This window comes from Ammospiza nelsoni, chromosome 1 (genome assembly GCF_027579445.1).
Source record: "Ammospiza nelsoni isolate bAmmNel1 chromosome 1, bAmmNel1.pri, whole genome shotgun sequence".
Lineage (NCBI taxonomy): Eukaryota > Metazoa > Chordata > Aves > Passeriformes > Passerellidae > Ammospiza > Ammospiza nelsoni.
The window spans coordinates 112209300-112227459 of NC_080633.1; the positions used below are offsets into that span (position 1 = coordinate 112209300).

Genomic DNA, 18160 nt, shown 5'->3' on the forward strand with positions numbered 1-18160 from the left:
CTCTATTACAGCCTCCACACAGGCCATAGCAAAAATGCATGGATGCTGTAGTGTGCTTTCAGGACACAGACTTGGGAGGAAAGTGGTGACACCTTTTAGCTGTAAACTTGACTGATGCAGCTCATACTACAGCTTCATAAAGATCATTCAAGAAAGAAGATCCCACAAATCTGGGGAGGGATCACAACAGACAGCTGGGGAAGAACGAGCATTCCGAAACTATTTCCGCTGTGTGATCAAGATACATTGATTCAGGTCTCTAACTACTGTTCATCCATTGTGGGCTGCTTTTGGGTACTGTACAGTTAATTTTCTTTACAGCGGCTGTTATGGGGATGTATTTTAAATTTGTGCTGAACACAGGGTTGATAATAAAGAGATGTGTTTGTTATTGCTGAGCAGGGCTTGTACAGAGCCAAGGCCTTTTCTGCTTCTCATATTTCCATGCTGGCATGGGAGGTAGAGGGGAGACAGCCAGGAGAGGTGACTCCAACTGACCAAAGGCATATTCCAGACCATACAACAACATGCCCAGTATATAACATGGGGGGAAGGAGGAGAAAAGGGGGTGACATTTGAAGTGATATCATTTGCCTTCCCAAGTAACCATTATGTGATGGGGCCCTGCTCTCCTGGGGATAGCTGGACACCTGCCTGCCCATGGGAAGCAGTGAGTTAATTCCTTGTTCTGCTTTGTGTGCATGGCTTTTGCCTTCCCTGTTAAACTGCCTTTATTTCAACCACTGAGCTCTCCAGCTTTTATACTTGTAATTGTCTCCCTGCTGGTGGGGGAGTGAGTGAGCAACTGTGTAGAGCTTGTTGACTGGCTGGGGTTAAACCACGACATGTTGTTTTTCATTGGGCATGGAAAATGTTGTACTGCAGAATCCTCTTCCTGCTTAATTTAACTTCCACTGTCCACGAAGTCAACTGTAACAACAGATGATTGACCTATACAGTTATATAAGCCTGATTTAGGTAGTAAGGACAGAGGAAGAAAAGGAGGAAGGAAAAAAAATCAGTTTTACTCCAATGAAAACAAAACGAACATTTTACAGAAATAGTTACAGATTTTGTTTGGTAGTGTGGATGAACTCCTGTCTGGCAAAAGCCTGGAGAATGCGGGCATCGATCCCGCTACCTCTCGCATGCTAAGCGAGCGCTCTACCATTTGAGCTAATTCCCCCCCTTAAGGCGGCTGCTGGGATCACAGGACTCTGATCTCCTGCAAGTGGCTAAAACCATAGATCTATATGGAGCATAATGTTTTCTCTCTTGCTCTGGCCCCTCTGCTCACAAAAAAGAACACGTTCAACTTCCATTTCAAAATCATACATTTGTAGTACTTCATTTAGCATTTCCAAATCAAGCAGCAAGAAACAAGGCAAACTGGAACAGACATGTTTTCCAGCTGTGTGCATGTAATAATAAAAAATCTCTCGTTTGTTTCTTCCCGTACACGAAAGAAAGTGCATGGTGGCATTTCGCTTTCTTGTTGTACGCGTCAGGCCTTATTAAAGCAGTGCTCCCACGAGGAGCAAAAAACCGAGAGTGGAGAATGCGGGCATCGATCCCGCTACCTCTCGCATGCTAAGCGAGCGCTCTACCATTTGAGCTAATTCCCCCCACAGAAACCTTCGACATCCTGTCGCTTTAGACTTCAATAGCTATAAATGCAACCTGCGCTTCCTACCTTTATTCCGCTTTTTCACCGCGGGGAGTAACCCCAGGGCAACCGTTCTGAACATTTAAATACCGCTCGATCTGGAGCCGCCCCTGGTTTTGCCCGAGATGACAAAAATACTGTCGTGGTAAGGCGGAGTAATGTGATAAAGCATTTCACCCTAACGTGCACGACAAATCCTTGCCCTGCAGCCTTTCAGCGCCACCTGCCACACGCTGGATTTGTCCTCCTACACTCAGAGAAACCACATCACAGAAAACACAGTGGAGCAGCTTGAGGATAATACAAAACCTGCATTCGCCTTGATTACCCCTCAGGAGACCATCTAGAAAGCAAAACTCAAGCATGGTTAAGTTCACTTACATCAGTTGCCATTAGTATTGACAAGGAGATGTGTTGAAGCGATCTGTGTTAAATGAAAGTAAGTGGGCACAAAGCCTTCAAAACTGAAACACCCTAATTTTTTTTTTTTAATGGAACCTAAGGAGGTTGGGCTATTTTTCAGACATACGTGAGGAAGTTCTCCCAACCACGTTAAGAAATTAGGACATTTTACTTGCCATTGTGAAAAATGCATATTTTACGATTGGCTTTTCGCAAATATTAAAATGAATATTATATGGCTTGTGTTAGAAAGTTATGCTGTATTAATTTTATTAAGTAGTGTGTTAAATATAGTATTAGGTTATAACAAAATGTTAAAATAGAAACTATGCTATGTAGGATAGTTTTTTAAAAGAAAAGACTCGCACTGAGATAGCAGTCACAGGACACTTAAATCTTTCAGAGAAAAAGAATTTATTGCTCTCTTATCAGAAGAAATGAACTTCTTCCTGCATCGCTCAGTCATGAAGACGCCGTCAGGATTAAGAGGAAGAAGTTGACGATGACCAGACAGAATCCAGTATTTGAATGGAATTTATGCATCATGTATGAGATGTATGAATAGGCAAGAGGCTATTGGGTTTTTTTAAGGATTAATCCTCTGTTAATGTGTGTCCTTTTTTGGGCTTATGTTGCCCAGAAAAAGGTACCTGGACGTCCGTAACTCTTTATTTCTATTGTCTCATATTGTCCTAACCCAAATTGCCCAAATTATTATTACTATAATTATATTACTATTTTTATAACCATTTTATTACTAGTAAACTTTTAAAATTTTAAAAACAAGTGATTGACGTTTTTCACACCATCTTATATGAAAACCAGCACTCACAACAAATTCATGATCACAAAACAATGTTGTGAGTTACATAAAATATATGTTTTATTAATTGAAAATAGTGCAGAGATCTTTCCTCACTTGGGCATTAAATGAACTTTTTTCTGTTTCTAAAAAACATTCTAAAACGTTCTGTTTCTAAAAATGTTCTAAAACATTTTCTTGTGAGCTGGATGGGTGAAGCTTTAGCCCTTTTCAGTGGCAGCAGTGTGAGACATGGTGGTGAAAAACAGGGAGAGGTCATCTGTCTTCTTCATAATGACTCTGCACAGGCTCGATAAAGAAAACTGTTCACAGAGCTGAACCTCGTGAAACACGATATGGGAGAAATCCTGGCCACAGGCTGCAGGGGGCCATCAGTAAGCCTAAGATATATATATACCTGTGAGAAGGACTGAAGCTGCTTTTGTATATTTGCATATTTCCCCCATCAAGTCTGCTCAAGTGAGGTAGAAAAAATAATCTCCAATACAATGCAAGAAGTGTTAAGGATAAATTTAAATTTTTTTATTGTGCAGAGACTGAAGTTAAGCAGGAGAATATTTGACTTTTAAGAGAATGTTTATAGCAAGACTGTAGTTGTAGTTCCACATCTCAACCTGTAACTGGACTGTAACAGATTTGGAGTACTACCTTACCTAGGACAAGTTATAACTTGCTGATGCTCAATTTGAAATTTATTTTGTTTTGACTGGTTGCTGCCATCCAGTGGATTAAATCCTTCAGAAGAAACCAGCAGTACATGTATTGTTGAATTACTGCACACACTTTAGTTTACTAGCAGGACTTAGTCCTCTGCATTTAAACAGTGCATACCAGTGTATCCACTCTCTCTGTAAACTGCATTTTCATTCTTGAAATCCATGAATAGAGATTTAGCCATGTGCTTTCTACTGCAAAGTCAGTTAGTATGACTACTATGAATTTTAGTATTTAAGAAGTGTGCCTAGTAACCCCATATATTTAAGATGCAATACTATTTGGGCAGATTTATCAAAGTCTGTAAATAAAGGTGGACATAGAAATAATTTCTAGAACATAACACAAGAATATATGAATGAATTTTTCCTCTCCAAAAACTAAACATGAACTTTTAAACCACTGTAATTATCATTTATGTATGTTTAATGAGAAAACAAAGTTGGAAAAAGAACAAAAGTCTTGAAAAAAAGGAGAAGAAAAATCTCACTGTGCTTGAGTGACTTCTAAAATCAATCTTTCTAAATTTACAAGGCTTTTTAGATTTGTAAGAGACTTAAAAACATGAGATCTCTCTCCTCGAATAAACGCTAGAGAATGCACTGCTCAGGAAAACGAGTTGTTTCATCCAAGGAACACAGCAGAGAACGTTCCTCACACGCCAAGTTTCAGCCCGGCTTTTCGGCCATGGGGTTTTGCACGTAAATCCAGAGGTGACAGCGTTGCTCGGCAGGGCGGCTCGGCACAGCAGGGCGCGGTGACCGAGCCCGAGTGCCGCCGGTCAGAGCCGCCATGCCAGGGGGAATTAGCTCAAATGGTAGAGCGCTCGCTTAGCATGCGAGAGGTAGCGGGATCGATGCCCGCATTCTCCAGGCTTTTGATGGGCTGCGGCACCACGGTGAGAAAAGATTTTCTTCCATCAACTGTCCTGGGTTTGTGGTAGAAAATCCTCAGCGGGAAATACTGACCCCCTCATGCGGCAAATAAAAGGGGAGAAGAAATGGTAATTGTATAGATTGCACCTATGCACTCTCTGAGGGACAATTTCTTCACGAACCCATCTAAACTGACGCTGTTAAGTCTGTGATACAGGAAAAACAAATAGCTGCTTCCGTCACTTACCACTGCACCGAATGTGAACATTTATGATTACTTTTTAATGATACGAAAAGTCACTGGAATTGTCTCTGCGAAGATATAAAATTTTGTAGCTGTCTATATGTGTCTATATATATATCTAAATCATCAGCTCACCACAGAATGTCTCTCCAGCTACCTTGCACCTGCTGTGGGATGGGCAGGGCACTCTTGTTCCTAACGTCAATTTCAAGCGATATTCGGTCTCGCACGGTGTCATTTAGTGCCCTTCTCTAGCCATGAGAAGATAATTTGTACTTAAAAAAAAAAAAAGCTCAGCTCAGATCAATGTTAAAAACTTAAATAGTTGATATTATGCAAACGCGTCTCCAAATGGATTCATTTTAATTCTTACGAAACTGCGCCAGGAAAACGCATCTGAATTCAAAGCAGCGGCGCAGCAAAAGCCTGGAGAATGCGGGCATCGATCCCGCTACCTCTCGCATGCTAAGCGAGCGCTCTACCATTTGAGCTAATTCCCCCCACGGACATCGTGTCGCTCCCTTTGCCGGTGATTCCTCCCTGCGCTCCGCTCGCTGCCACGGCACACCGCGCTGAACCGCGACCCGCCGCCTCCAAGGCAAACAGAACTTCCTCCCCCACACCCCGGGAGCTGGGCAGTCCGAGCCCTCCTCATTCCCGCTGGAAGTCACGGGCAGGCAGTAACAGCGCTCAGCCCCACAGCGAAACGCAGAAACAATTAGGTCTTGCTGCAAGCGCACTGCTTCCGACAGCCGCAGTGGGAATTTTGCCTAATATGATATCTGGACTCCCTGAAGCAACAGCAGGCGCTTTGTTCAGCGGAGCTGCATCTGGAGAACATCCGGGCTTGTGTTTCCAGGCAATTGCAGACTTATGTTCACACCAAACAATTATTACTGCTTAAGAGAAATCTGGATATATTTAAATACTGTATTTTTTCTAAAACAGATTTTTCCTATCTGTAATCCCCAGGTGGAAGACAATCAGCTAAATTACTTTATCCTTCTCTATATTTTACAATATAAAATATATATTACGGAATAGGTAGAGTTCTTCCAGTTCTTTCTCTTGTGGCAATAGAGGCTGGGTTAATGTTATAAAAAGGAGGTAGAAAAAAAAAGGCACTTATGGAACAACGAAGAAAGCATCAAATGGAACACCAGGAAACAAAGTAGTAGTTCACATTATTTACCTACATCTCTCAGGCATTTTTAAGTTGTGATGCCATCACCAGATAGACAAGCACACTCACACAGATACGTAAAAAAATCAAAAATACACAACTGAAGTGTTAAAAATTACAATTTTTTACTATAATGAAACAGCAGTGAAAATTCTGTTTAGTGGTTTCACAAACAGCAAGAGAGAGTTGTGAATTTTTATTACACTTCCAATATTAAATAATCTGCTTTTCTGGAAAAAAAGGAGTATCTAAAATGAAATTTATTCAGTAACTACATAAACAGCTCCTGATTTCCCCAGGATGCTTGAAGACACATGAATCACACTGACATATAAAGATCTTTCAAATCTCTCCTTATCAATGACTAAGTGATTTCAGAAAACAAAATAAAAAAAAATTTCAATCTTTGGTCTAGCCCTAAAGCTATATACCAGAAGTCCCACAGCCATTCTTCCATTAACAAAATTTCAGTGTCTTGCCACCTCCTCCACTCTAATTGAAACAGCTGGCTTTGCCAAAAAAAAAAAAAAAGTTTTGCCTCTCCTATTTAATCAATGTGGAAAGAAGCATCTGAAATTATTTTGCAGGAAGTCATTAAGTTTTTACTGCTGGAATTACACTGCAGATACCACTGACATTTAAGCAACTGACTGACTGAAACCCTCACAGATCGGTGTGCCTGGCAAAGTAAGGAAGCTTGCTGCTCCTTCTATTCTGGGATGTTTCACATTTTTCTTAGTATTCCCTCTGAACAAAAACCATTTAAGCCTCAAAACGACCTATGCTATAAAACAAACAAGCCAGCAAACAGAACCTTTCTAGTTGTGTCTGTATCAGGCCCAGGTAAGACCAGGGTTTAATCAAACCAGATTTTGAGAGGCACAGCACATCCACTTGGTTTTATTAAGGGAATCCCCAAGCAGGCTTACAACTGCACACAAAGTGAAACTTACAATTTGTGACTAGGCACTGACAGTCTTAAGGCTTTAGCACAGCAGGTAGGGTAAAATTTACCTAAAATCAAGCAAAACTCAGAATGACCTATAAATCAAGCAGTGACAAAGTAAGGACAGCTATAGTATATTCAGTTCATTCTGTTAAACAGCCTAAACTTCATGTTAATAGAGATAGCATTAAAATGAAACAAGTATATGTCTCCAGTTCTGTATCCAGTATTTATCCTGTATGTAAAGCATGGGAAGAAAAGCTGTATTTAAAGCATTGAAGGAAACGTGCTTCAGACCTTAGAGATAATTTTACTGAAAAGCAGTATCAAAATACGGAATTGAAAAGCAAAATTCACACCATTCTCTGAGGGAAAACACCCATGAACAAAAACCTCAAACTCCAACAGATAGCACCCCACCAAATGCACTGTAAGTCACATAAAAAGCAAAACAGCAGACATGCCATGAGTCAGAAGAAACCTCCCAGAATCCCTACTGCTGTTTTTAATGGCCACAATGAGAATAAAACTTGATTTGTTGATGAAAATGTTATTGCTTGTTCATAAAATTTTGCCTCCATTTTACCATTATTCATTGATTCATACCCAAAGCACAGGACATAAACATGCTAAAGAAATTCCAAAACATAAGAACCAACCAAAAAGAAAAAACAAACTCAAAATATAATAAACACTAGAAAGATTTGCTACTTTTAATAGTATTTCCATGTTTGAGGAAAATCAGTATAGTCCATCTGGGAGGTCAGGCACCAGTACAAAATTCTGTAATATTGGTCAAAGAATCAGCCTAGCCAGGCATCCTAACTACCTTCAGTTACGATTAGCAGCCACAGCAGAAACTTGCAAAAGCAAAAATAATTAATATTAAATATACTGCTTTTGTAAGAAGTATGACACCAAAATGGTTTTTGTATCTATTTACCATATTAGCATTTAGATTAACACTTGCTCTCTGTGCACTAATAAGAAGATGGTGATCTCAGAGCACAGCTCCGAGCAAGATCATTTTATGCTGCTCACAGTCATCTCCCTGGGGACCAATACAAAAATCACCCTCATTATTTCAACCTGTAAAATCTCTAACTTTATCAGGGACTTGAAATACCAAGAAAACATACAAGTTACCATCCTCTCTCTCTAAAAGGATCTATGGATTTTAGGTTTCCACCAAGGTTATCATATGAAGTCCAGATTAGCAAAGATTTCATTCTATTTCCAGATGGGGAAACAGGAAGTCATACATTAACATGATTATGCATATTTTCCCTAGGAAAATAGCTAGACTCACATTACAACTTACTCACAATTTTTCTGGAAGACCTTGTATCCCTACTAACCTAATGAGTGTTTAAAAAAATTTCAACATCATGCTACATGTACAATGCCCTCTTAACAGCTAATATCAATAAACAAGATTATTACAAAAGTAATGAGATTCACTATGCCTGAATCCCACTGGATCTGCAACCTTTGTCTTCTAAATCACCACTGTAAAAATCTAAATTTTCTCTACATTCCCTACAATTCCACGTAGCAGAGAATGTGGGCTAGTTATGCCTAAGCCACCTGGCTAATCGGCTATCACTAAACAGCACATACAAAATTTTCCCCATGTTCATTTAGTATCTCTTCCAAGCCATGGATTTCCACAGAATAGTAAACAATTTATGCTTTCAATTTTTATCCACCTTTCACTTTTTGTGCCAAATTTAACAAGGGTGAGAATGAAGATTTTTCATAGCTTAGAAGACTTAAGAAGATTCAGATCTCTGTATCCTGTGGCTTTTACTGAGGAACAGAACTACATGCTCATTAAATGAGACTTTTTTTTCCAGAGTAACAAAGTAGTTTTAAGAACAATAACCTCATCCAAATAAATAAATCAATCAACTATTTATAAAACGCCCCAGGGAACTATAGGTTATAAGGAATGAACTGAAAAGTGTCTTTTGGCTGCAATGTTCAGAGACTACAGGGTTAAGATACAGAGAACTCACTGAAGTTCAGCGTGTGTTTAACATCTGATTACTTAGGTCCATATGAAAGCTGACAGCTTTCCTTTCTTAAATTTATACCCCACCGCGACATACAATAATTTTAAACTAGAAACGAGAAACCAGACTTATCATTAGAGGAGCTGCATTCACTGATGAAGCTACCTGCTTACAGTGTATTCTTACACTGTACAGTGTATTCTTACACCACAGCCATGCTGAATTAAGACAACAAAAAAGTTTAGGATAGCACCCACTTCAACAAATTCTTCAACCCAAGTTACCCTCTGATTTGAGTCTTCCACTTTTCTCCCGGGCTCAATGTTACAAATTAAGTGAACTCTGGAGGAGCAGTATCAGCAGTAAAGAAAACAACAACTATTAAAATTTACTAATGCTGCGTAGGATTAGTATGGTTGTAGGTGTTGAGAACAACTGAAGGAGAGCTGTGGCCTGAGCCACGGCAGGGCAGCACAGGAATAGGGAGCACAGGAGTAGGAACCCCAGGAGAACCCACAAAACCACCGGCTCTGCTGAGGAGCTGCACGGCCCATTGCACCTCCTCCTTCAAACAAGCACCCCCACGACTCCAAAACTAGATTTTGTGAGGTCCCCTAAAACAACCATCACGACCAGAAAGCCCCTAGGTAAAAGGCTGTGCACAAACCTCCTCCACCTGCTTTGTCTTTCGATGGTCTCAGCCCAGACTCACTCCAGAGGCCAGCAAAGCAGACAGAGCTCCCCTGCCCACATGTTCCCACCTTCCCGGCCTCTCAGGGCTCTGCTCCACCCTTCCCAAGCACTCAGCGTGCCCTGCCCTGTGCTAGAACCTTCCACCCACTCCAATGGCAACTCTCTCCTCCAAGGCAGCTGCTGCCCTGCTTTTATTCCTTTATAGATGGAGCAGTGAGCAGGCGGTGCTGGGAGCTTTGTCATCGTGGGAACAGGGAAATGCCATAGCTATGCCTCCTCCTGATGTGTGAACCAGCTGTGGGATGGCAGGTAAGTGTCCTAAAGAAAAGCCACCAACTTGCCCGTTGGCCAGCTCTTCTGTCCCCCTGAAGCTGCCTTCTGTATCACCAGGGGGGAAAGGTAATGCTGGAAAAAGCAGATTTTTATCCTAGTTTTCCCAATGCAATGACTGTAAGTAGCAGGAATATCAGCTGAGTGTGTATGCCTTTAAATTGACCTCTTTTTTTTTTCATAATGTAAATTCATTACAAGGTTTATGCTCATGCATTTTCCTAGGCATTGCTTTGAGGGTGGAGGTTAAAAAACAATTTAGAAAAATGTACATCAATAGGTGTTTAAGGAGGACAGAATTTCCATTTTCCAGCTACATTCCTGATGGTTTCTAACAGCTAAGAATACAACTTCTGAATAATTAGGATATGCAATATATCTTTCTCTGTCACTTTCAGGGTTTTTTTTTTCTTTTAAAGGGGATTATAGAACATAATTGTTATTTGTAACTGTAAAAGCTATTCCTGTCTTGCAAACAATCTCAGCTTCTGCACTTATGACACCGAACATCAGGTTAACTGTTAGCAAGAAAAGGCAGTTTTAGCAATAAATGGTAAAACCCAACTTTAGTTTACCAGCAGGCTTAGTGAAACTGTGTAGGCTAAGGTGCTCTAGCTCACACACTTCTTCCTCAGTTCCTTGGAGTCTCTGAAGTTTTGGCAATAACACATCTCCTGTGCATTTATAACCTTGCTATTTTTGTGTATTGCTAGATATTTTTCCTGAAAAAAGTAAAATAAGGAAAAACCAGAAATTAATTGATTTCTTTCAGCAAGGCCTGAGCTATTTTTATGTAGCTCTTAAGCTCTTCTTTAGCTAAATGTTGTAGTAAAATTACAGCTACTTCAACACTTCTCAAATAAATAAAAGGCTGTGAAAAAAAAATATTAATGCTGTTCAACAACTTGAAACAAGATCAATGCAGAATCTTGAGTTGTTTACCAGCCCTTTAAGATCAAAGCAGCATTTGAATTGTTACCAGCCATCTCTAAACAACTTCCTGTGAAGAAAGCTTTGTTTTTTCTGAAGATAAAGACAAAAATAAGGTGACTTTTTTTTTTTTTTTTAATCCAAAGACTTTACCAGGAAGTTACTCAGGAATGCCTGGTCTAAATATGTTCCTTGTCATCACTGCTAAGTAATGGAATAATGAGTGTTGGTTAGCTAACTCACTCTAAATTCCTAGAGATGATCAAATAAGCAGGTGATTTTAGGCCCAGATGAGTGTCCAAGGTGCTTCATGCTTCATAAATAAGATCATGTGAAAAAAACGTGGCTTATTTCAGCTGAATTTTGTATCACAGTTTCCCACCTAGTGTTTTCAGTGGAAAACCCACTGAAGAGCCTGTGCATGTTCTAGCAGCTGCCATAGAAAAGTGAATTATTTACATGGCAAAGATCTCTCCTTACTTCACAAATGTTATATCATTTTCACACTGCTTTTAATGTTTTTAACATTCTCCAAATACTGAAAAACTATACACAATCCATCACCCTCTCCTGCCCTTCAAAAATCTTGAGTTTACCTCTGACAGGACTAGCTTTAGTATTTTAAAAAACCAAGCAAAAAAATCAGGTATAGCTTAAACCTACAGCTGGCCATAAATCCGGAGCTACTTTGTACCTGATTATTACTCTCACTTGTACCATTAGTGCTCTTAGACTGACAGCTATATGTTTTCTGAATACATTATTCTTTCTTCCCCTTTCTATTTTCTTGTGGTTGGAACTGTCAAAAAATTGTAGCAAATCAATGCTGAGGCTTGTCAAGCACAGAGTGGATACTGCCACATAAAGACAGTGGCTTACTTTCAGTTATTCCTTGTCTGTCTTGCCTCCTGCCAAAGAATCCAGCTCCAGGAACAACTGGATGTGCACATACAGTATCTCCAAGCCATTCATCACATGTCAGGGCTAAAGTACATAAAATGATTCAGCATCACCAGAAGCCAGTAAATGATGTAAAAACAAGCCAGGCTGGTTAGAAACCAGTCAGGTGGTGATCCTACCTCCACTCATGCTCTGATTTAATTTCTTCTTGGCCTGGCTTAAACTTGATGGATGACTCACTTCCCCCATGTGTGGAGTGAGCAATGCGGCCTGGCTTAGCAAGGAGCCATTGTCTGGTTTAGTGCTGACAGAGTGCAGGAACTCCTCTGTAAATAAAGATGTTCAAGCAACTGTCAGAAAGTCACTGGATGGCAGATTATGGGCTACATAATATGTCTGTATGTGCAAGAGCAGAGAGAGCTTATGGAGACAGAGCAGAAGTGAACACTGCCATGACAAGTCAGGTGGAGTTTGTAAACTCTTCTCACCCTACAGAGAACCAGAGCCAAACACAGCTCTCTTGCTTGATATATCCCTTTATGTTTCAGAGACACCTGAGAGACCTCTGCGGTTAAAATAAATAGAGGAAAGATGTAAAGTGGAGCTCAGCCACTTTGGTTTGGTTCAGTTCAAAAAACCTGGGTCGATCAAGTTATGTGTATGTGGAAGTTGTTACAGGTGTGTTCACATTATTTTTGTATCAGAAATAGCGTGGCCAGCAGGACCAGCAGTTGTCACCCTGTACTCAGCACCGGTGAGGCCTCACCTTGAGTGCCATGTTCAGTTCTGGGCCCCCTGCACCAAGAGGAATATTGAGGTGTGTCCAGAGGAACACAATGGAGCTGGTGGAGGGTCTGGAGCACATGTGCTATTGAGGAGTGGCTGAGGGAGCTGCAGGTGTTTGTCATGGAGAAAATGAGGCTCCTAAAGGGGAGACCTTATTATTCTTCACAACGACCTGAAAGGAGGTGGTAGCCAGATGAGGGTCAGTCTCTTCTCACATACATCTAGGGAGAGGACTAAGAGGACATAGTTGTAAGATATGCCAGGGGAAGTTTAGTTTGGTCATCATAAAGAATTCCTTCACAGAAGGGGTGATTAGACATTGGAATGGGTTGCCCAGGGAGGTGGTGGAGTCACTGTCCCGGGGGATATTTAAGGAAAGACTGGATGTGGCACTTAATGGCACGGTCCGGTTTACATGGTGGTGGTGTTCAGGCAGAAGTTAAACTCGATGATCTCTGAGGTCTTTTCCAACCTAATCGATCCTGTAATTCTGTGAAGCAGAAGTGAGGAGGCTGGGGAAGGAGGGGACGGCAGAGCACGGAGCAGGTGGCAGGGGATTTTGGAACGCTAAGGGAAAGGCTTTGTGGAAGCAGAGACTGCTGTCCCGAGGAAGCAGCGAAGCAAACGCGAGGAGCCGCGGCCCAGGGGCCGTGAGGGAGCGCAGCCGCAGGGGCCATGACGGCACCTCCGGGGACGGGCGCGGAGCGGGGCCGGGCTCCGGGGGTTTGGGTGCACTTTGGGGGGAGCTGAGCTCCGGGGGGCTCTGGGTGCAGTTTTGGGGGGGTAAAGGACCAGGGACTGTGGGTGCAGTTTTAGGGGGATAAAGGACCAGAGGACCAGGCACCAGCGGCTGTGGGTGCAGTTTGGGGGAGGGGTACACTGCCTACGATACAAGCTTTATACTACGTGTCAAGCTACGTGAGCACCGGTTCGTTCATTTTTCAAAAAGTCCGTCTTTTAAGGCTGTTAAAAGTAATGTATTAATTATAAGTAAGTGCGTTTGGTGAGGTAATAAATAACAAAAATATGGATCTGCTTTATTTTCACTTGACGCTTTCACCTCGGAGAAGCCAGGCACGTGTCAAAAAGATGTATGTGTGCATAAATACATATTTCTATGACAGGATGTGTGTGTGTGTGCATATATATGCACACACATATATATATATATATGTGCATTCACACACACGTGCAAGTTTTGACTGTAAAACTCTGTTTCATTCAAGCATATAACATTTTTTTCCTTTATTAAACACTTCCTGAACTAGTCTTTACATGTGCATGCCCTGAAAATTGGAAAGAACATGGGTTTTCCTTGTTGAATTTGGAACAGTTGTTCAATAAAAGTAGGGCCTTTTTTTTTTTTTTTTTTTATTTTTCCCTAGAAACACTCATTTGGTTTCTTTTAAGTAACTTGATCTTTTGGAGAGCTTTATGTATGAAACTAGCTAAATAACAAAGACTCGTGCTATAAAAGGATGAATAAGATTATTCTGGTAGTGTGCATGCTGAAAGACATGTCCCACGATCGCAGCTGTGGGCTGCAGTCAGTTGTTGAGGGGAAAGAATGACTCAGGAAGAAACAACGAATTTATAATCAAACGTAGTTGTCTTTTTTGTAAGTTCAAAATGTGTATGTGCTAGTTTCAAAACCTTTTTTTACCAGGTGGGGAATTAGCTCAAATGGTAGAGCGCTCGCTTAGCATGCGAGAGGTAGCGGGATCGATGCCCGCATTCTCCAGTGTTTTCAGTATTGAAGATGTCAAAAACCACACGGCAGGGCTCGGAAATATTTTCCTATTTACGCTTAATTTTTCTTGGATAATGGCGTAGAGAAACCTGAAAGTACTGTAAATAAATTAAAAAAAATCATATTGATTTAAATATTTCATTTTGCATTTCAAAATCAGATGTGTGCTCTTCCGCATACAGGAAGTAAAAAAATTATAATCTTTGTGTGAAATAATCAGATTTACTGACATCTTAATGCAATAAAAAAATGACATGTAAAATTTATTGAGAAAAGGAAATTAGGAATTTTTTGATTGGTCCCTAAGTATTTTTTAATGATTTCATTCATTAGTTAACTTTACATTTGATGTTATAGTTTAGTGTGTAGTGAACAAAATTTTGTATTCATGCTTTGAGTAAGACTCAGTGTTTCTGCTCTGTTTTGGTTGTATAGGCTGTTTATTAGAAAGAGTGGGCTAGAACATTCTGTAGTTCTTTTGCAGCTGCTAGAACTTGTGCCTTTTGCTTGTGAACTTTCACATCTCTGAAGTACGATGGAAATTTTATCTTTTAATCTATGCTTGCACATTTTAAGGCTTCATGAGGTTTTTTGGGTTTTTTTTTTGGTTTTTTTTTTTTAGTGATCAGTTTGTTTTAATTCTGATTTTATTTTCTTAGTGGCTCATTCAGGTGTTTAACTGCTTGTACTTCCAGTTTGAGATACATGAGGAAACAAGCAGAATGTGCTTCTTACACGTACATTGAATTTGTGCAGTTAGAAACTTGGGAGTGCACATATTAAAACAAACAGAAATGGGAAACAAAAGTTTCCCATTATTTTCCATTAATTAGGCTCCATGTCAAGGGAGGAGGAGAAACTCTGCTGTATAGATTTACAATTAGCACCTGTGAAGAAAATAAGGGAGTTTTTCCTGTGACCATGACAAAAAAAGGAATTAACTTCTAGATGGAATGGGACAGAAATTGCATTTGCTTATTTCTCTTGTATTTTCCAAATACTGTAGAGAAAAAAGGAATTGTGGCTGTAAGGCTGCTTGATGCCTCTTAAAATGAAGTCTGATGGAGAGAAAAGTATTGTGGTCTTGTCATGAGTCCCTTTTAGACTCAGGTAATAATATAAATGTCTCTTTGTTTGGAATGAGACTCTTCAGTAGGCTTCTCTGTGATTATTATTGTTTCTGTGTTTTCTGTATTTCTCTTACTGCATAATACCTGACACTTTGTGTGCTTTTAAAGGAAATGAGTTATATTGCTCTTCTTGGCTGATCAAATGCAAGTTGTGCACTGATGGAATGAGGGAATTTGGTGTGGCTCTGTTCAGGTGCAGTCTGCAGCCACTCACAAAGCTGAAAGCTCTCAGGACTAATGACTTTTATTGCATTTGTGCCCAGCTTCCTACATTGGGGCACTTCTGTCTATTAGAGCTTGTAAACACTGGAAAAGCTTACTTCTAATTCTTTTGGTGTAAATATGAATAGAAGTAAAAGGTTTTTGCTCACCCCAGGTGGTGTTTTATGTCCTTATTTTTTAGGTAAACTATACTGTGAAAAATGTACAGGTTTGAGAGACTCAAGGGTCCTGGCTCTCAAAAGAACTACTACCTGTGTAAGTATACTACTTGTTAATGGGTAAGTAGTTTCCAGAGCCCCATGTCAAAGGACGGGCCACTCTGGGTCTGTCTGTGCTTTCTGTGTCAGAAATTGCATAGAGATATTCTATGTAAAGAACCATGAGGGAATTCAGTTTTATTTGATTTATATTATTTTTATTACTCTTACCACTCGCACTTTACACTACAGTCCTCTGTAATGTCATGCTTAAATCAGTTACACAAGGTAGTTATTAATTCTGTAAAATAACTTGTCTAAACTTGCTGGAAGATATTGCTATGTCTTTGTTGTAGTCTGTAAATAGGAAATAATTATTCCTTAGTTGTCTTTTATCAATAGAGTGTTCTAAATATTACTTAGAAAATCTTTCAGGCTGAGATGGAGCTTGGGGACCATAATATGGCAACTCTGGAGACAATGTTGTGCAACATGAAGGCCATCTGTAGAATCTGCACTCAAAAATGTCAACTCTGTGAAACTCTTCTTTTAAATAAAATTATTTCACCACATGATTGTAGAACATTTGTTGCTGCTAAATGCAGGCCTTGATGTCTAGTGGATGGGTCTGGACACAGATGGACTGTGGAGTCTGCTGTCTGCTTTCAGAGACTCATGGAATACAGGTGGGCTTTGGTTTGGTGAGCCTGTGGCTCTATTTCTGTCATGTCTCAAGACTTGCACGTGTGCTGTTCATTGTTAGCACAGAATCACCCAAAAAAGAAGGATTCATCTTAAAAAAAAATAAATGCACAGGCAGTGGGTGGCCATTTTGCTTCTTTCTGACCTTGGAGCTGAGCAGGTTTTATCTTAATGCAGGTAGGAGTACAGACTGGTTACATCATGGATGGACAGCAGTGGACAAGGCTTGTGTAAAGGTCTCTAACAGCCCTCCTACACCTGCTCTTGATTCCAAAAAATAGGAGAAGGACAACTTTTTTTTCTCCTGTTATGTGGCATCTCAGCACCTCAGGATGGAGGTGCAGAGTGACCGAGACCACCCTTGGGGGGCTCGGGAGTCCTGGAATGTTGCCAGAAGTGTCTGGTGCCTGGACTTTGATCCGACACAGGAGACGACACCTCTCTGAGGATGGGAGGATTTCACTGGGGTGAATAGTGAAGGGATAAGTTAATTAGAGTGTAAAACACAGGGTTTAGGATTTCTGTACAGGGGGGTCTAAAGAAGTAAGATGGAGGAATTGGGGCGTGTCCTGTCCTCCTTCTTCTTCTTGGCCTCCATCTTCTGTGGTGGTGGTGGCACTTTGGGATTGGTTATTACTAAAAGTGCACCGGTTAATAAGGGTAGAAGGTATTGGGGAAAAATTACAAATATTGTATACGTAACTTCAGGTATAAAGATAAGTGACCGCCCCGGGGGCTCGCAGTGTGCTCATGGCTGGCTGCTGTGCAGACCTCTGTTGGGCTGAAAGAAAATCTTTTAGATAAACAATTAATAAACACCCAGACCGAGAGAAGATCAGAAGTCTCTTCTCGTCCTTTGAAGCGTGGGCTCTTCAAGGCCATCCCTGGGCCTTTCCAGGCCACCTAAACAGCAGAGAAACCGACACTGTTAAAGGCTACAGTATCTTCTACAGTGATGTTATAATACGGGAGAACTTTTCAAATTATTCATTTTTTCCAGTATTGTTACTACTTCTATGAAAATACTGAAATAGGCTACACAAGAGAATCCCTACAACCAGCTTGTTTTTGACAACAGAAAGCTCCACAGATCATTGAAATACAGCTTAAGGAACAGTTTCACTGTACTGGAAAAGCTTACTTCTAATTCTTTTGGTGTAAATATTGAAACTCCTGCTTATTTCTGTTGTTACAAAAATCTGGCCAAAACTAGTAACTTGATAAAAGAAAATAGAAATCAATGGAAGGACTAAAAACTATAGTAGATGTATCATTTTTGTGTATGCAGAGAGAGCAAACCCAGTATTGGGCTAAAATGGACAAAGGATAAATGTGGGGAGGCAGAACACTTTATGTGTGAGGGTGGGGATGGTGCTGTGCAGGGCCAGGAGTTGGACTCCGTGGTCCTTGTGGGTGCTTTCCAACTCAGCATACTCTGTGATTTCAGTCCTCGCTGAGGAAGAAGTCTCAGGTTAGCTGGAAGAAAAACATCTTGCATCATTGCTCTTTCTGATCTCTACAAGAAGCCTGTGAATGTGTTTTGCTCTCTCTTTATAAGCTGTAAAGCAAAAAACTGAGCATTAGTTTTAAAACAGGATGTCAAGGACAGCATGTGGGTGCTGTCACTGGTTAGCGAGGTGTGTGTGACAGGC

At 40.5% G+C, this 18160-nt stretch overlaps 5 non-coding genes across 5 annotated transcripts; 2 read left to right on the top strand and 3 right to left on the bottom strand.

Annotated features, from left to right (window-relative positions):
• Positions 1-1113: 1113 nt before the first annotated feature.
• Positions 1114-1186, bottom strand: TRNAA-AGC (transfer RNA alanine (anticodon AGC)). The gene has a single exon. It is a non-coding gene; the product is annotated as a tRNA-Ala (tRNA).
• Positions 1187-1552: 366 nt separating this feature from the next.
• On the bottom strand, positions 1553-1625 carry TRNAA-AGC (transfer RNA alanine (anticodon AGC)). The gene has a single exon. It is a non-coding gene; the product is annotated as a tRNA-Ala (tRNA).
• A 2779-nt stretch (positions 1626-4404) lies between these two features.
• Positions 4405-4477, top strand: TRNAA-AGC (transfer RNA alanine (anticodon AGC)). The gene has a single exon. It is a non-coding gene; the product is annotated as a tRNA-Ala (tRNA).
• Positions 4478-5151: 674 nt separating this feature from the next.
• TRNAA-AGC (transfer RNA alanine (anticodon AGC)) lies at positions 5152-5224 on the bottom strand. The gene has a single exon. It is a non-coding gene; the product is annotated as a tRNA-Ala (tRNA).
• Positions 5225-14175: 8951 nt separating this feature from the next.
• TRNAA-AGC (transfer RNA alanine (anticodon AGC)) lies at positions 14176-14248 on the top strand. The gene has a single exon. It is a non-coding gene; the product is annotated as a tRNA-Ala (tRNA).
• Positions 14249-18160: the final 3912 nt, after the last annotated feature.